The sequence below is a fragment of the Mobula hypostoma genome, chromosome 7, assembly GCF_963921235.1.
Source record: "Mobula hypostoma chromosome 7, sMobHyp1.1, whole genome shotgun sequence".
Lineage (NCBI taxonomy): Eukaryota > Metazoa > Chordata > Chondrichthyes > Myliobatiformes > Myliobatidae > Mobula > Mobula hypostoma.
The window spans coordinates 129,201,705-129,214,461 of record NC_086103.1 but is presented as its reverse complement, the minus strand read 5'-3'; the positions used below and the strand labels follow the sequence as shown (position 1 = coordinate 129,214,461).

Genomic DNA, 12,757 nt, shown 5'->3' with positions numbered 1-12,757 from the left:
CGACAGAGAACTCTGTCTATTCCTCTGACAATACAATCCCCAATTACCACTACATTTCTCTTCTCTCTTCCCTCTTGAATGGCTCCCTGAACCACAGTTAGGTTGCCCATCGTTCCTATAGCCCCCACTCTCATCCACACAAGGAGCAAGAATCTCAGACCTGTTGGACAGCCTCAAGGGCTGAGGCTCCTCCAGCACTGACTCTTGGATCCCATTACCCACCTCACTCGCAGTCATACCCTCTTGTTCCTGAACACAGACTGAATTTGAGGCAGCTAATCTAACGGGTGTGACTACCTCCTGAAGCAGAGAATCCAGGTAACTCTCCCCCTTCCTGATGTGCCGAAGTGTTTGAAACTCAGATTTCAGACCATCAACTTTGAGCTTGAGTTCCTTGAGCACCCAACACTTGCCGCAGATGTGGTCACCAGGGACCACAATGGGGTCCACCATCTCCCACATCATGCAGCTACAGTACATCACCTGATCCTGTATCATCCCTTTATTTAATTAGCTATAATTTAGTGACCTTTTTATTCAACCACTACAAAAGTCTTACTTGCTACTTACCTGTGCCTCCTTGCCAAAGCCTCAAGTTCCCTCTCCTACACTACTCCCCTCCCACAATGGCCGCTCTGCTTTGACCCTGATTTACTTTTATTTGCTCCTGCTAATAAATTGCACATCGATTGGTCTGACACTAATGCGCCAATCCCCATGAAGCGCTCCTTTTTTAAACTCTTCTTCCCAACATGTGCGAAGCTCTCTCTCTCTTCAGATCGATTGGTCCGCTGCTGGTGCTCTCCAGACTTCCCTTTCCTGAAGTCCACAATGAGTTCATTGGTCTTGCTAATGTGGAGTACAAGGTTTTTTTTGCAACACCACTCAACCTGTCAATCTATCTCACTCCTGCATGCCTCCTCATCAACATCTGAGATTCTACCGGCAACAGTGGAATCATCAACAAATTTACAAATCAGTGGTTCCAAAAGTGGGTGGGGACGGTGGGAGTTTCTAAGGGGGTGACAAATATAAAGGGAGCAGTGAGGGGTCACTCAATAGCAAGAGGGGCGTCTGAGGGATTACAGGCTTAATTTAATAAATGAATTATTTATTATAATCATTTGGTCCTGAGTGCTTCATAATTGATTACAGTGATTGTGTAATCACCTCATCTCTTGCTAATTCACTATTCTCTTAGACTTTGCTCAAAGCATCTTAGAATTGTTGAAAAGCGATGTGACACTTTTGGCATATCATGAGAAATCTGGACTGCAGAAATCATGTTATTATTGCTGTTCAATGCTGTAGTGCAGTGTTAGCTAGTACAATTCCCATACTCTAAAGATGCAATGATACAGTTCCTGTGAATTAGGGTATGGTGTTCAGTGGGGTAAAGTTCAGAAATTACCCTTTTGAATGATCTTGACCGCATTTCTCGAGTTCAGAATTGACCCTTTCAAATAGTTTTGAATGCACTTTTCTAGCCCATAGCACAGCTGAGATATCACTGCCCCACTTTATGCACCTTTAGGCACAGGTTTCACTCAGCCAGATTTTCAATCTCCCTCCAATATGCTGATTTATCACCACCTTTGACTTAGCATACGGCAAACCTGAATGTGGCATTAGAGCTGTTCTTAGCCACACAGTCATAAGTGTGAAGCGAGTAGAGTAGGGGGCCAGCACACAGCCTTGTGGTGCACCTGAGCTGATGGAGGCCCTGGAGGAGATTTTGCTGCCAATCCAAACTGAACGGGGTACGTAAGTGAGGAAATCGAGGAACCAATTGTACAAGGAGGTATTGAGGCCAAGGTCTTGGAGCTTATTGATTAATCTTGAGGGGATGATGCTGAGCTATAGTCTACAAAGAGCATCCTGATGTATGCATCTTTGCTGTCCAGATGTTCCTGGGTTGAGTGTAGAGCCAATGTGATGGCATCTGCTGTGGACCTGTTGCTTCAGGAGGCAAATTGGGGCGGATCCAAGTAATTTCTCTGACAGGAGTTGTTGTGTTTCATCATCAACCTCTCAAAAGACTAAGTACTTCTGGGCCATAATCACTGAGGCAGGTCACTGCGCTCTTCTTGGGTACTGGTATAATAGAAGCCTGCCTGAAGCAGGTGGGTACATCAGACTGCCAAAATGAGAGGTTAAAGATCTCAGTGAACTCTCCACCCAGTTGGTCAGCACAGGACTTTAGGACTTGGCCAGGCATCCCATCTGGGCTGAATGCTTTTTGGGAGTTCACCTTCCTGAATACTGCTCGCATGTCACCCTCAGAGACTGAAATCATAGGATCATCGTGGGGATATGTGTGTTTGTGATGTTGACTGTCCTCCATGTTTTGACAGTCAAAGCGAACATAGAAGGCATTGAGCTCATCTGAAAGTGAAGCCCTGCTGTCGCCTGTGTAACTTGATCGAACTTAATAACAGGTAATAGTATTCAAGCCCTGCCACAATTGTCAAGCCTCCTTCATTAATTCAAGTTTAGTTTGGAATTGCCATGGCACCTTTGGCTTTCCAGAGGTTGTACCTGGACCTCATGTAACTTTCCAGAGGTTGTACCAGCCCCTCATGTAACTTTCCAGAGGTTGTACCAGCCCCCCATGTAACTTTCCAGAGGTTGTACCTGGACTTCATGTAACTTTCCAGAGGTTGTACCAGCCCCTCATGTAACTTTCCAGAGGTTGTACCAGCCCCCCATTTAACTTTCCAGAGGTTGTACCTGGACTTCATGTAACTTTCCAGAGGTTGTACCTGGACTTCATGTAACTTTCCAGAGGTTGTACCAGGACCTCATGTAACTTTCCAGAGGTTGTACCAGCCCCCCATTTAACTTTCCAGAGGTTGTACCTGGACTTCATGTAACTTTCCAGAGGTTGTACCAGCCCCTCATGTAACTTTCCAGAGGTTGTACCTGGACTTCATGTAACTTTCCAGAGGTTGTACCAGGACCTCATGTAACTTTCCAGAGGTTGTACCTGGACTTCATGTAACTTTCCAGAGGTTGTACCTGGACTTCATGTAACTTTCCAGAGGTTGTACCAGGACCTCATGTAACTTTCCAGAGGTTGTACCAGGACCTCATGTAACTTTCCAGAGGTTGTACCAGCCCCTCATGTAACTTTCCAGAGGTTGTACCAGGACCTCATGTAACTTTCCAGAGGTTGTACCAGCCCCTCATGTAACTTTCCAGAGGTTGTACCTGGACCTCATGTATCACCAGACTTGAATGCCTCTGATCAGGTTCTCAGTAGATGGCGTTCATCAAGAGCATTCACCCTGATGTTGAGAAGCTGATATCACTGCACCAAGCCCGTCCATCTCATTGAAAGGTGAAAAAGCAATGAAGTGGTGAAAAGTTGGATGACTAATGTATGCTGTAAGATTGTTGATGAAAATTGTTTTTACTGTAACTAAATAATAATAATTTTATTTGTACCTTTAAATAGATCTGAATAATTTTTGCAATTATTTGCCACTGCTTTGAATTTGCAGTTCCTATTTCTTTCACTGTGCATCGTAAATCAAAAAATTATTTCTTGTTTTTATGTAATGGCTGGAAAGAGAGGGGGGCACTGGGGATGTGGTCTGAACACCAAGGTGGTGGTAACCCAAATAAGGTTTGGGAACCACTGTGTAATGCCCTGGTTCATATTTTTTTTTACTGTTATGCTGTTCTGTATTTCATTTGTGCTGTTCTGTCCAAGCTGCTTGTTTGGGTTACTGTTGAAGATAAGCGATAGGAGATTGTGTGCCATCCAATCAGGATGGCTGGATTAAGGGGAGGTTTCTCTGGTGAGGGACACTAAGGTTGGGCTTGGGGCTTTTGTTAAGGAGAGATGAAGAGAGAAGACGCAGGAGAGAAGAGGTCATAGGATTCGACCCGGAGCGGGGCTGTGATTTGACAAAGCCCGGGGTGATCGAAGGAAGATCGGAGAAGGAGAAATCGTGAGCTCCAACTTGTGCACATTAGACTGTTTCACTAAAATGGGCTCTTTTCTTGTTTTGTTCTTTCTTTACTAACCCTTTGGTCAAATTAAGAATTATAAAGCTAAATCTTTTAATCATACGTGGTGTCCTGTCTGTTGTTTTGGGGCAACAGGGTAACGAATCACGCAGCGTCCACTCAAAGGGGGGTTTTGGGGTGGCTCACGCCTCAATCTGACATGTTTGGCAGAGCCGGAGATTGACTTCCCTAGACTTACGCAGCCAACGGAACCCGAGTGTTTCAACTGTTCTAGATGATGTTTGAGTTGTGCTTATCCACACAGTCATGAGTGTAGGGAGTAGAGCAGTGTGCTGAGCATGCATGCTTGAGTTGTGTCGTTGATAGTGAGGGAGGAGGAGATATTATTAGCTATCCGGACAGAATGTGGTTTTCCGATAAGGACATTTGAGGATCCAGTTGCAGACGGAGGTACAGTGGCCAAGACTTTGAAGCTTGATTATTAGTTATGAGGAAATAACGGTGTTAAACACCAAGCTGTAATCAATAGACAGTATTCTGACATAAGTTTTGCAATTGTCTAGGTGCTCCAAAGTAGAATGGAAAGCCATTCAGATTGCATCCACTGTAGACACGTCGTGATGGTAGGTGGATTGCATTGGGTCCAGATCCTTACTTAGTCCTTGCCCATGAGTTAATTCTAGTCATAACAAACTTTTTGAAGCACATCATTACGATAGATGTGAGTGCTACTGGGCAATAGTCATTGAAGCAGTTCTCACTGTTCTTTTCTAACACAATGCTAGAGGCCTGACAAATAATTACTTTTAATTGTTGTTCAATGACATTGCAAAGTCATGGTCCCCATACAGTATAATCATCTCAAAACTTTATATTTCACCTATTCTATCTATGTGGTGAAACAAATACAGCCAAGGGGAATATGGTTTATTGAAGTCATCTATCAGTTTCGTTCTGACTAAACCTACCTCTCAGGAGTTGCATTTTTTTTTACTCAAAGACATTCACTATTTATTATCAAATTGTTCCTAATCTTTTGTGACCACCTACTGACAGACAAGGAACTGACGTATTTTCATTTATTAAATATTCCTAAATAAAACGCAAATACTAGTGGGATAAGTTCAAAGCTAATTTTCTCTCTCAGTCAAGTACCACATAATGGCTAGGCTTATATATATAAGTTATGCTTAATATTCACCTCTAGCTTCAACTTGGAAATCATGACAAATTCATAAAACAGAGTGTGAATTTCCTGCTGTTGAGGTTTACTGTCACCAATTGCAAATGAAGGTAATTTCAGTTATTCCCAAATGTGCGGGCTTTAATATTTTTGTTTTGGTTTCTTCCCTACAGGAATGCTAAATAGCATTGCATTGCTTTAATTATGGATTTGCTCATTGACTCTCCCCCACCCTATCTCATCACAGGAGTAAACTCATAAATGTTTTCGGAAATTGATATGATAAAGAAGGGAGTGATGTTGTAAAAAAATGAAAAGGATGTTACAAAGCAGCCAAAATGTTCCATCTGCAAGTCTTTTGATGCTGATGCTAATGTTTCATCCATAAACAGCAAGATCTTAATTTGTAAGATAGTACAGAACAGAATTAATGGGTTTTGCTGTATAAAGCAATTGTGTTTTAGTTTCACAGTTGCACCTCATTCTTGACCGTCACAACTGCAAACAAGAGAAAATCTGAAGATGTTGGAAATCCGAACAACACACACAAAGTGCTTGGAGGAACTTGGCAGGCCAAGCAGTATCCATGGAAAAAAGTAGTCGACTGTATTTTTTTTCCATAGATGTTGCCTGGCCTGCTGAGTTCCTCCAGCACTTTGCGTGTGTTGTCACAACTGCAAGTTTGGCAGCAATCCTAAAAGAACATATGACAAAGCAAGCTGCACACTTTCAGCCAATGGGGAGTATTGTTGCACAAAGAATGGTTGCTGTTGTAATGAGAGAGGATGGAAAAGTGCACATGGGGGTCAGGGACTTGGACAGGACAATGAAGAATAGCTTTCACAAGGAGATTTGTTCTTTTTGCAAAGGGGCTACAGGGACCCTCCTGCATCTCTGGCTGGATTTGCAAGTGATGAGGAGCAAACTACATGAGTACTGCACGGAGAAGCCTGCAACTCCACCAAATCTAGGAACCTGCTCTCGCTTGTCTCCTTGAGTTACAGTTTGTTGACCTCTGCATTGCATCAAACTGTGAGGTGTGACAGGAGCAGACTGGGATTAATGTGAGGCTGCATTTTCTGGCAAAGCAGACTTGACACATGCAAGCCTGCTGTTAGAGGTTGCAGAAGGTCACAGAGCAGAAAAGGGAAATAATAGTAGAGCATCATCTAGGTAATAATGATTATAATGCAATGTGCTTTATGATTATTATAGAGATGAATATAAATCTGATACAAATACAATTGTTGAAAGGTTGACTGTGGGATTGAGGAAAGAATTATGGAAGATAAAGTGGGGAATAGAATTGCCATGCAACGATGGAGAGCAATAATGGAAAAGAGGACAGGAAGATATATTCTCCTAAAGGGGAATATAAACCAACTAAACAATCATGAAACTCTGTGGATGATCATGGACAGAACACAATAGTTGAGTGTAAGGAAAGAGGCATACGTAGAGTACCCTAGAAAGCAAAAAAAAAGTGCAGGATTGGAGGGAATACAAAGAGATTAGGAAAGAACTCACACAGGTAATCAGAAAAACAAAGAGCAGCCGTGAAATTAAGTTATCGAGGAACATAAAATAGTAAAATGTTGAATGGAAATATCAATAAAAACATGGAATTTGAATCAGGCAAATAAAGTATATAAACACAAGAAATTCTGCAGATGCTAGAAATCCAAAGATAGAGGAGCAGAATTTGGCCATTTGGCCCATCGAGTCTGTTCTGCCATTTCATCATGTTGATCCAATCTTCCTCTCAGCCCCAGTCTCCTGCCTTCTCCCTGTATCCCTTCATGCCCTGACCAATCAAAAATGTATCAAACTCTGCCTTAAATATACATAAAGTCAGCCTCCACAGCTGCCTGTGGCAAAGAATTTCATAGATTCACCACTCTCTGGATAAAGAAATTCCTCCTCATTTCTAAGGCTGTGTCCTCTGGTCCTGCACTTTCCCATCATAGGAATCAACCTCTCCACATCCACTCCATCAAGTCCACCATTCGATAGGATTCAATGGGGTCACCCCTCATACTTCTGAAATCCAGTGAATACAGGCCCAGAGCCATCTAATGCTTTTCATAGGACAAGCCATTCATATGAAAAGCAACATACGCAAAAGGCTGGAGGAACTCAGGAGGTCAGGCAGCATCTATGGAAATGAACAAAGAGTTGACATTTCGGCTGAGACCATATGACAGGATGGCATATTATGAAATAAAGAAGTATCAAGTCATTGTCTACCAGGGAGATGGAACAGAATATGCAATGAAGAGGCGAAAAATAAGATAAGCACCTTTAAAATAATAAATGGGAAAAGATAAAAATAAGGTTGGAGAATGGAGCATCGGGGAACAAGTATCAGTTCCTGCTGAAAGGTCCCCAATCGGAGAGAATTTCTCTTGTTCTCTCCACAGATGCAGCCTGACTCACTGCTTTTATTCTTCATCTCAAAAGTACTGCACACTTTAAAGCAACGGTCACTTATTTTAATACATATATGTTAGCCTGTGTATATTCTCAGTTTGATATTACTGTGTTTTATTTATTTACTTATTCAAAGATGCAGCCCACAAGGGGTGTCTGTTAAGTTCATGGCCTAAGGTAGAAGGAGTCAATTTTAGAAAACCTAGCACATTTATTTTTCCTACATTGACATACTTAGTCCAGCGATCGTGGAGCATAGGGATCCCTTCTTTGTAGAAGTTGGCATCTTGGACCTCCAGAAAGTGGTCCACAGCAGGGGTGATTGATAAGTTCGTGGCCTAAGGTAGAAGGAGATGAGTTATTAACTTCAAACTTTCTGCATTTTCACTCAAAGAGTTGAACTGCACATGCATGTAAGGAGAGCTGTATAACTCATCTCTTTCCACCTTAGGCCACGAACTTATCAATCACTCCTGCTGTGGACCACCTGGAGGTCCAAGACGCTCTCGTTACATGCACGTGCAGTTCATCTCTTTGAGTGATAATGCAGAAAGTTTGAAGTTAAAGACTCATCTTCTACCTTAGGCCATGAACTTATCAATGACACCTGTTGTGGACCACTTCTACAAAGAAGGGATCCGTATGCTCCACGACCGCTGGACTAAGTGTGTACATGTAGGAGGGGACTATGTTGAAAAATAAATGTGCTAGGTTTTCTAAAATTGACTCCTTCTACCTTAGACCACGAACTGATCAATCACCCCTCGTATAACAGGTCCTTCCAGTACTTTCAGCCACACTGCCTAGCAATCCCCGATTTACCCTAATCTAATCACAGGATAATTAACAATGACTAACTGATTTACTGTTGTGTATTTAATATTTCAGTAATATTTGAGTAATTTTGTAAATATAGTGTTTGATTAAACGTTCTTTGTTGTTGTATAATTCGTAACGGGTTACATGTAAAAGTACATGAATGGCACGCGGCATTACGCCATCACGTTATGAGTGTGCACCTCACTACAGTAAAAACGAAGAGTACACGTTTATCTTGGTCTCCTGTGTTTTCTTCCGGTTAGCTCATGGAGTCACAAAGCATAACAGTATTGTAAGAGATACTTTCAAGAAAGAGATGGATAGAGCTCTTAAAGATAGCAGAATCAAAGGTTATGGGGATATGGCAGGAACTAGATACTGATTGTGGATGATCAGCCATGATCACAGTGAATGGCGGTGCTGGCTCAAAGGGCCGAATGGCCTACTCCTGCACCTATTATCTATTGTAATATGTATTGCACTGTACTGCTGCCGCAGGAAGAAAAACAAATTTCGTGGCATTGGTGATTGATGATAAATCTGACTCTGAGATGGGTCTCTGTTGTGGACTGAGAGTGAGGGGTCTCTGCAACACATAAACAAGATGGAAGAGTGGAGATCCCTGCTTCATTCCAGACTTGACGGGGCAAAGTATCTATTTCCCTACCCACTGATCTAGACTGTACTACTGTACAGACTAGTTAGATCCAATTTCTTATTTCCTTCAAAACCCATATTGGAGAACTAGTCCAATATGTATGTGTATGGCATCGTGTTGAAGGCTTCTCCTTGTCCAAGCAGACCAGGTAGGCATCTCTCCCTCTGTCCTGCACATAGGTGACAGTATCCCTAAGTCATGCAAGTCTGTAGAGCTACCCCTGCCTAGGACAGCACAGGTTTGGTCCAAGTGCATCATCTGTCCCAGGCTGGTAATGGGTTTGGAAACAATCTTGTATTCCACATTCAACAGTGAAATTCCATCTCTAATTCATGATGTCCTCCCTCCATCCCCCTCAACTTGTTGATGAGGAGAATGATGCCTTTCCTCATGAAGTCTTACATGCTGCAAGCCAGAGGCATAGTGTAACACACTTCCAGCGAGTCTGGGCCTATCCAGCCCCACCCAGCTGAGTATAACCTCCAGGAATTATACTCATGTCAAGGGAATATGTAGAGCCAGTCAGCTCCTCCTGGGACAGTGACTGATTTAGTCTCTCCTATTTGCTATAGTGTATGATAGAGGACAAGAAGTTCTGAGTTGTCTGTGGCCTTTCTGTCATCTAGAGCAGCATTGCAGATCCTCAATATGTCAGCCTTTGAGGATATTACTGAACCATCCAGTTCCTTGAGGCTGTGGATCACAAAGCTCTACCCATGAATCTTCTGGAAGAAGAAGTGTGAGGATGTCTCATCCTGCTCCACAAAGTGGAGTCCGGATTTGAAAATGATCTGGGAAGATTCTGAGGCAGAGGGTGCGGTTTGCTGACTCTTCACATCGTAGAGTTCCTCTCTCACATCCAAACCCCCACTTCCTTTTCTGCAGAAGAAGCTGCTGCAAGTCTGTCTGGAGCTGGCACAATTCTCTCTGACTCCCTCTCGCTTTATGAACCCCTTTGAGGATGAAGAGCCTCTTGATATTCTTCCTGGTTGTTCACAACAATAAATCAGAGACTCAAAGAGGGGCCTCATGGTTCTTCAATCTGCGTAATCTATCTTTAGTTCCTCGACGTTCCCTTCCATGTTTCACTGCCTGCATTCTGGTCCTTCTGCAGATGTCAGGAGGCTTGAAGTGGTCAGAAAACAACGCTGCCATGACATCAATGGATCTGACTCTAGATGAGGTCCATCTAGAACTGTCTTGAGCTGCCTGTTCCAGATCAAGCATGTTGCGGCTGTGTTCTGCCTGTGGGGATGCCGAAAGTGTTGAACAACTTTGCATCCCTAACTATTACTATACCATGGACGATATGGAAGCACAGTGGTCAGTAAAATGCTATAACAGTGCTCAGTGACCCAGGATCTGAGTTTGCACATTTTTCCCATGATCCCACGAGCTTCGTCTGGGTGATCTGGTTTTCTCCAACAGTCTGAAGAATTGTAATATTAATTGGTCATGTGAGTGTAATTGCGCAGGTTCACTGGGCTGTTGGGCCTGTTACTGTACTGTATATCTAGATAAATAATAAATAAACTTCCAACAGGAGCCTGTCTGGTCTCCTGACGGCATTGCCAGGGTGTCCAGCCACTGGCCAGAACGACTGGAAGAGACGTCACCAGCGGTGGAGGGATCTGCTGAAAGACAGCCAGGCACTTGCCTGGCATGGGCGAGGTGCACACGTTGATTAGTAGAGGGGGTGTCAATGTACGTTACGTCTGCGACAAGGAACGCCTACCCACCACCTCTTTGACTTTAGTGGCACCCTGCAGCAGCATCTCCAGGACAAACATACGATTATCATTCACCCGCCCCCCCTCCCCACCAACACCCCCACGGCCATGTGGATAATCCCTGGGACCACCACTTTGATTATCTGTGAAAGTTGTGAAGGTCTAGCAGCCCACGCTCCTGCAGCAACTGTTTACATTTTCAAAACCAGACAAAATATACACAGCCCAAGGTGCAGGAACACATGCTGAGGGATGCACTGAAGCTGGGTGCAGCCAAGGCTCTGTGTGGAAAGACCACAGTATAGGCTTCCTTCGCAGCATATACTTTTTATTTCAAAAATAGACTTTATTCATAATAAAACATATTTACAAAGGAATAAAAAGTACAAAAAAACTTACATTCATGGTTATTACATTCAGTGTTATAGACCGATAACAAATACCTATAACCTATAGAAAAGCAAACAGGTTTAAGCAGCTCCCTGGGGGTAGAGGTGGTACAGTAGCATAGTGGTTAGCACAACGCTTTACAGCACAGGTAACCCGTGTTCAATTCCCACCACTGCCTGTAAGGATTTATACATTCTCCCCGTGACTGTGTGGTACCCTGGTTTTCTCCCACAGTCCAAAGACGTCCCTGGTAATTGGTCATTGTAGTTTGTCCCGTGATTAGTCCAGGATTAAATCAGGGGATTGCCTGGCAGCGCAGCTGGAAGGCCCTATTCTATGCTGTATCTCAATAAATAAATAAATAAGCCCCATTCATTGTTTCGGCTCTGCCTCCATGTGCAGCAGTGGTAGTAGCCTAGAATGTGGTCTTTGCATTGGCTGCACTGAGTTTCAGTACATCCCTCAGACTTTGCTCAGTCTGTGGCATTCCATAACAGACATTTCACAGTGCAGGAAGACCAAGAAGATTCAGGCCGATCAAAGGGCATCTTTAACCAAGTTAATGACCTTCGAACTGAACTAGGTATCTGTCTCGGAGTGCCTGCAGATCAGTGAGACCTCTTGTACACACCTGCTGGATATGGACCCTGGAATCTGTCTCCAAAATCCAAGATCTGCAAAGAGGTGGCTCACTGTCTCTTCCCAACCACGGCCATTTCGAGTACGGTATATTGGGGAATGCAACTCTTCCACAAAGGACCTAACATGCAGCAATGTCTACTTGACTCTGGCATTATGCAGTTACAGGGCCAGGCCTACCTTTCCCAACACCAGGGACGGGTAAAACCTCAGCACATGGTGATCCTTGGTGCCCATGTGCTTGAGGCCACACACTGCAAGATACAGAACCACCCAGAGGTGGTCATCAGGATGAGAGCGATGTTGGGTACATTCTTGCTCCCATCCTCTGGGGACTTGTGCATCATGGCCCATTAGTATTAGGAGATGCCCAGGTGATTACCAAGGCAAAGGAGCAAGGACAGACTGCACCCATGGCAACTACAATAGCCCTGAGAATACATCGCTCTTGATGACCAAGTTCTTCCCAGTTATTGACAGAGAATACCATTTCCACAGGCCCTATCTTTGTTTTACCTTCCCAATCCATTCCAGCCGATTCTTGTTCTACACCTGAGCCCCACTGAACCAGAGCCCCAGAAACTTCAGGAAGTCAGACCAGATGGCGAAGGGGAAGTTGGATCGATCAGGCCAATTGGCAAAGAACATGGTCTTGCTGTTCCTGCAGTTGACTCTGGCCCCCGATTGTAGATGCTGATGTAAATCCGTACATCATCTATGTAGAGGAAAGTTTTAACTTGTGTGCTTCCACTGCCTGGCAATATCACCCCTCTTAGACTTAAACAACAGGAATTCTGCAGATGCTGGAAATTCATGCAACACACATCAAAGTTGCTGGTGAATGCAGCAGGCCAGGCAGCATCTGTAGGAAGAGGTGCAGTCGACGTTTCAGGCCAAGACCCTTCGTCAGGACTAACTGAAGGAAGAGTGAGT

At 43.8% G+C, this 12,757-nt stretch overlaps 1 protein-coding gene across 1 annotated transcript in view; it reads left to right on the top strand.

The window, feature by feature from the left end:
* Nucleotides 1-3,935: 3,935 nt before the first annotated feature.
* The window catches only part of rev1 (REV1 DNA directed polymerase), a 119,927-nt gene continuing 111,105 nt past the window's right edge, over nucleotides 3,936-12,757 (top strand). Inside the window, exon 1 of the mRNA XM_063053985.1 lies at nucleotides 3,936-3,956. The gene's annotated coding sequence lies outside the window, so the exon portion shown is untranslated. The remainder of the gene's footprint in view (nucleotides 3,957-12,757) is intronic.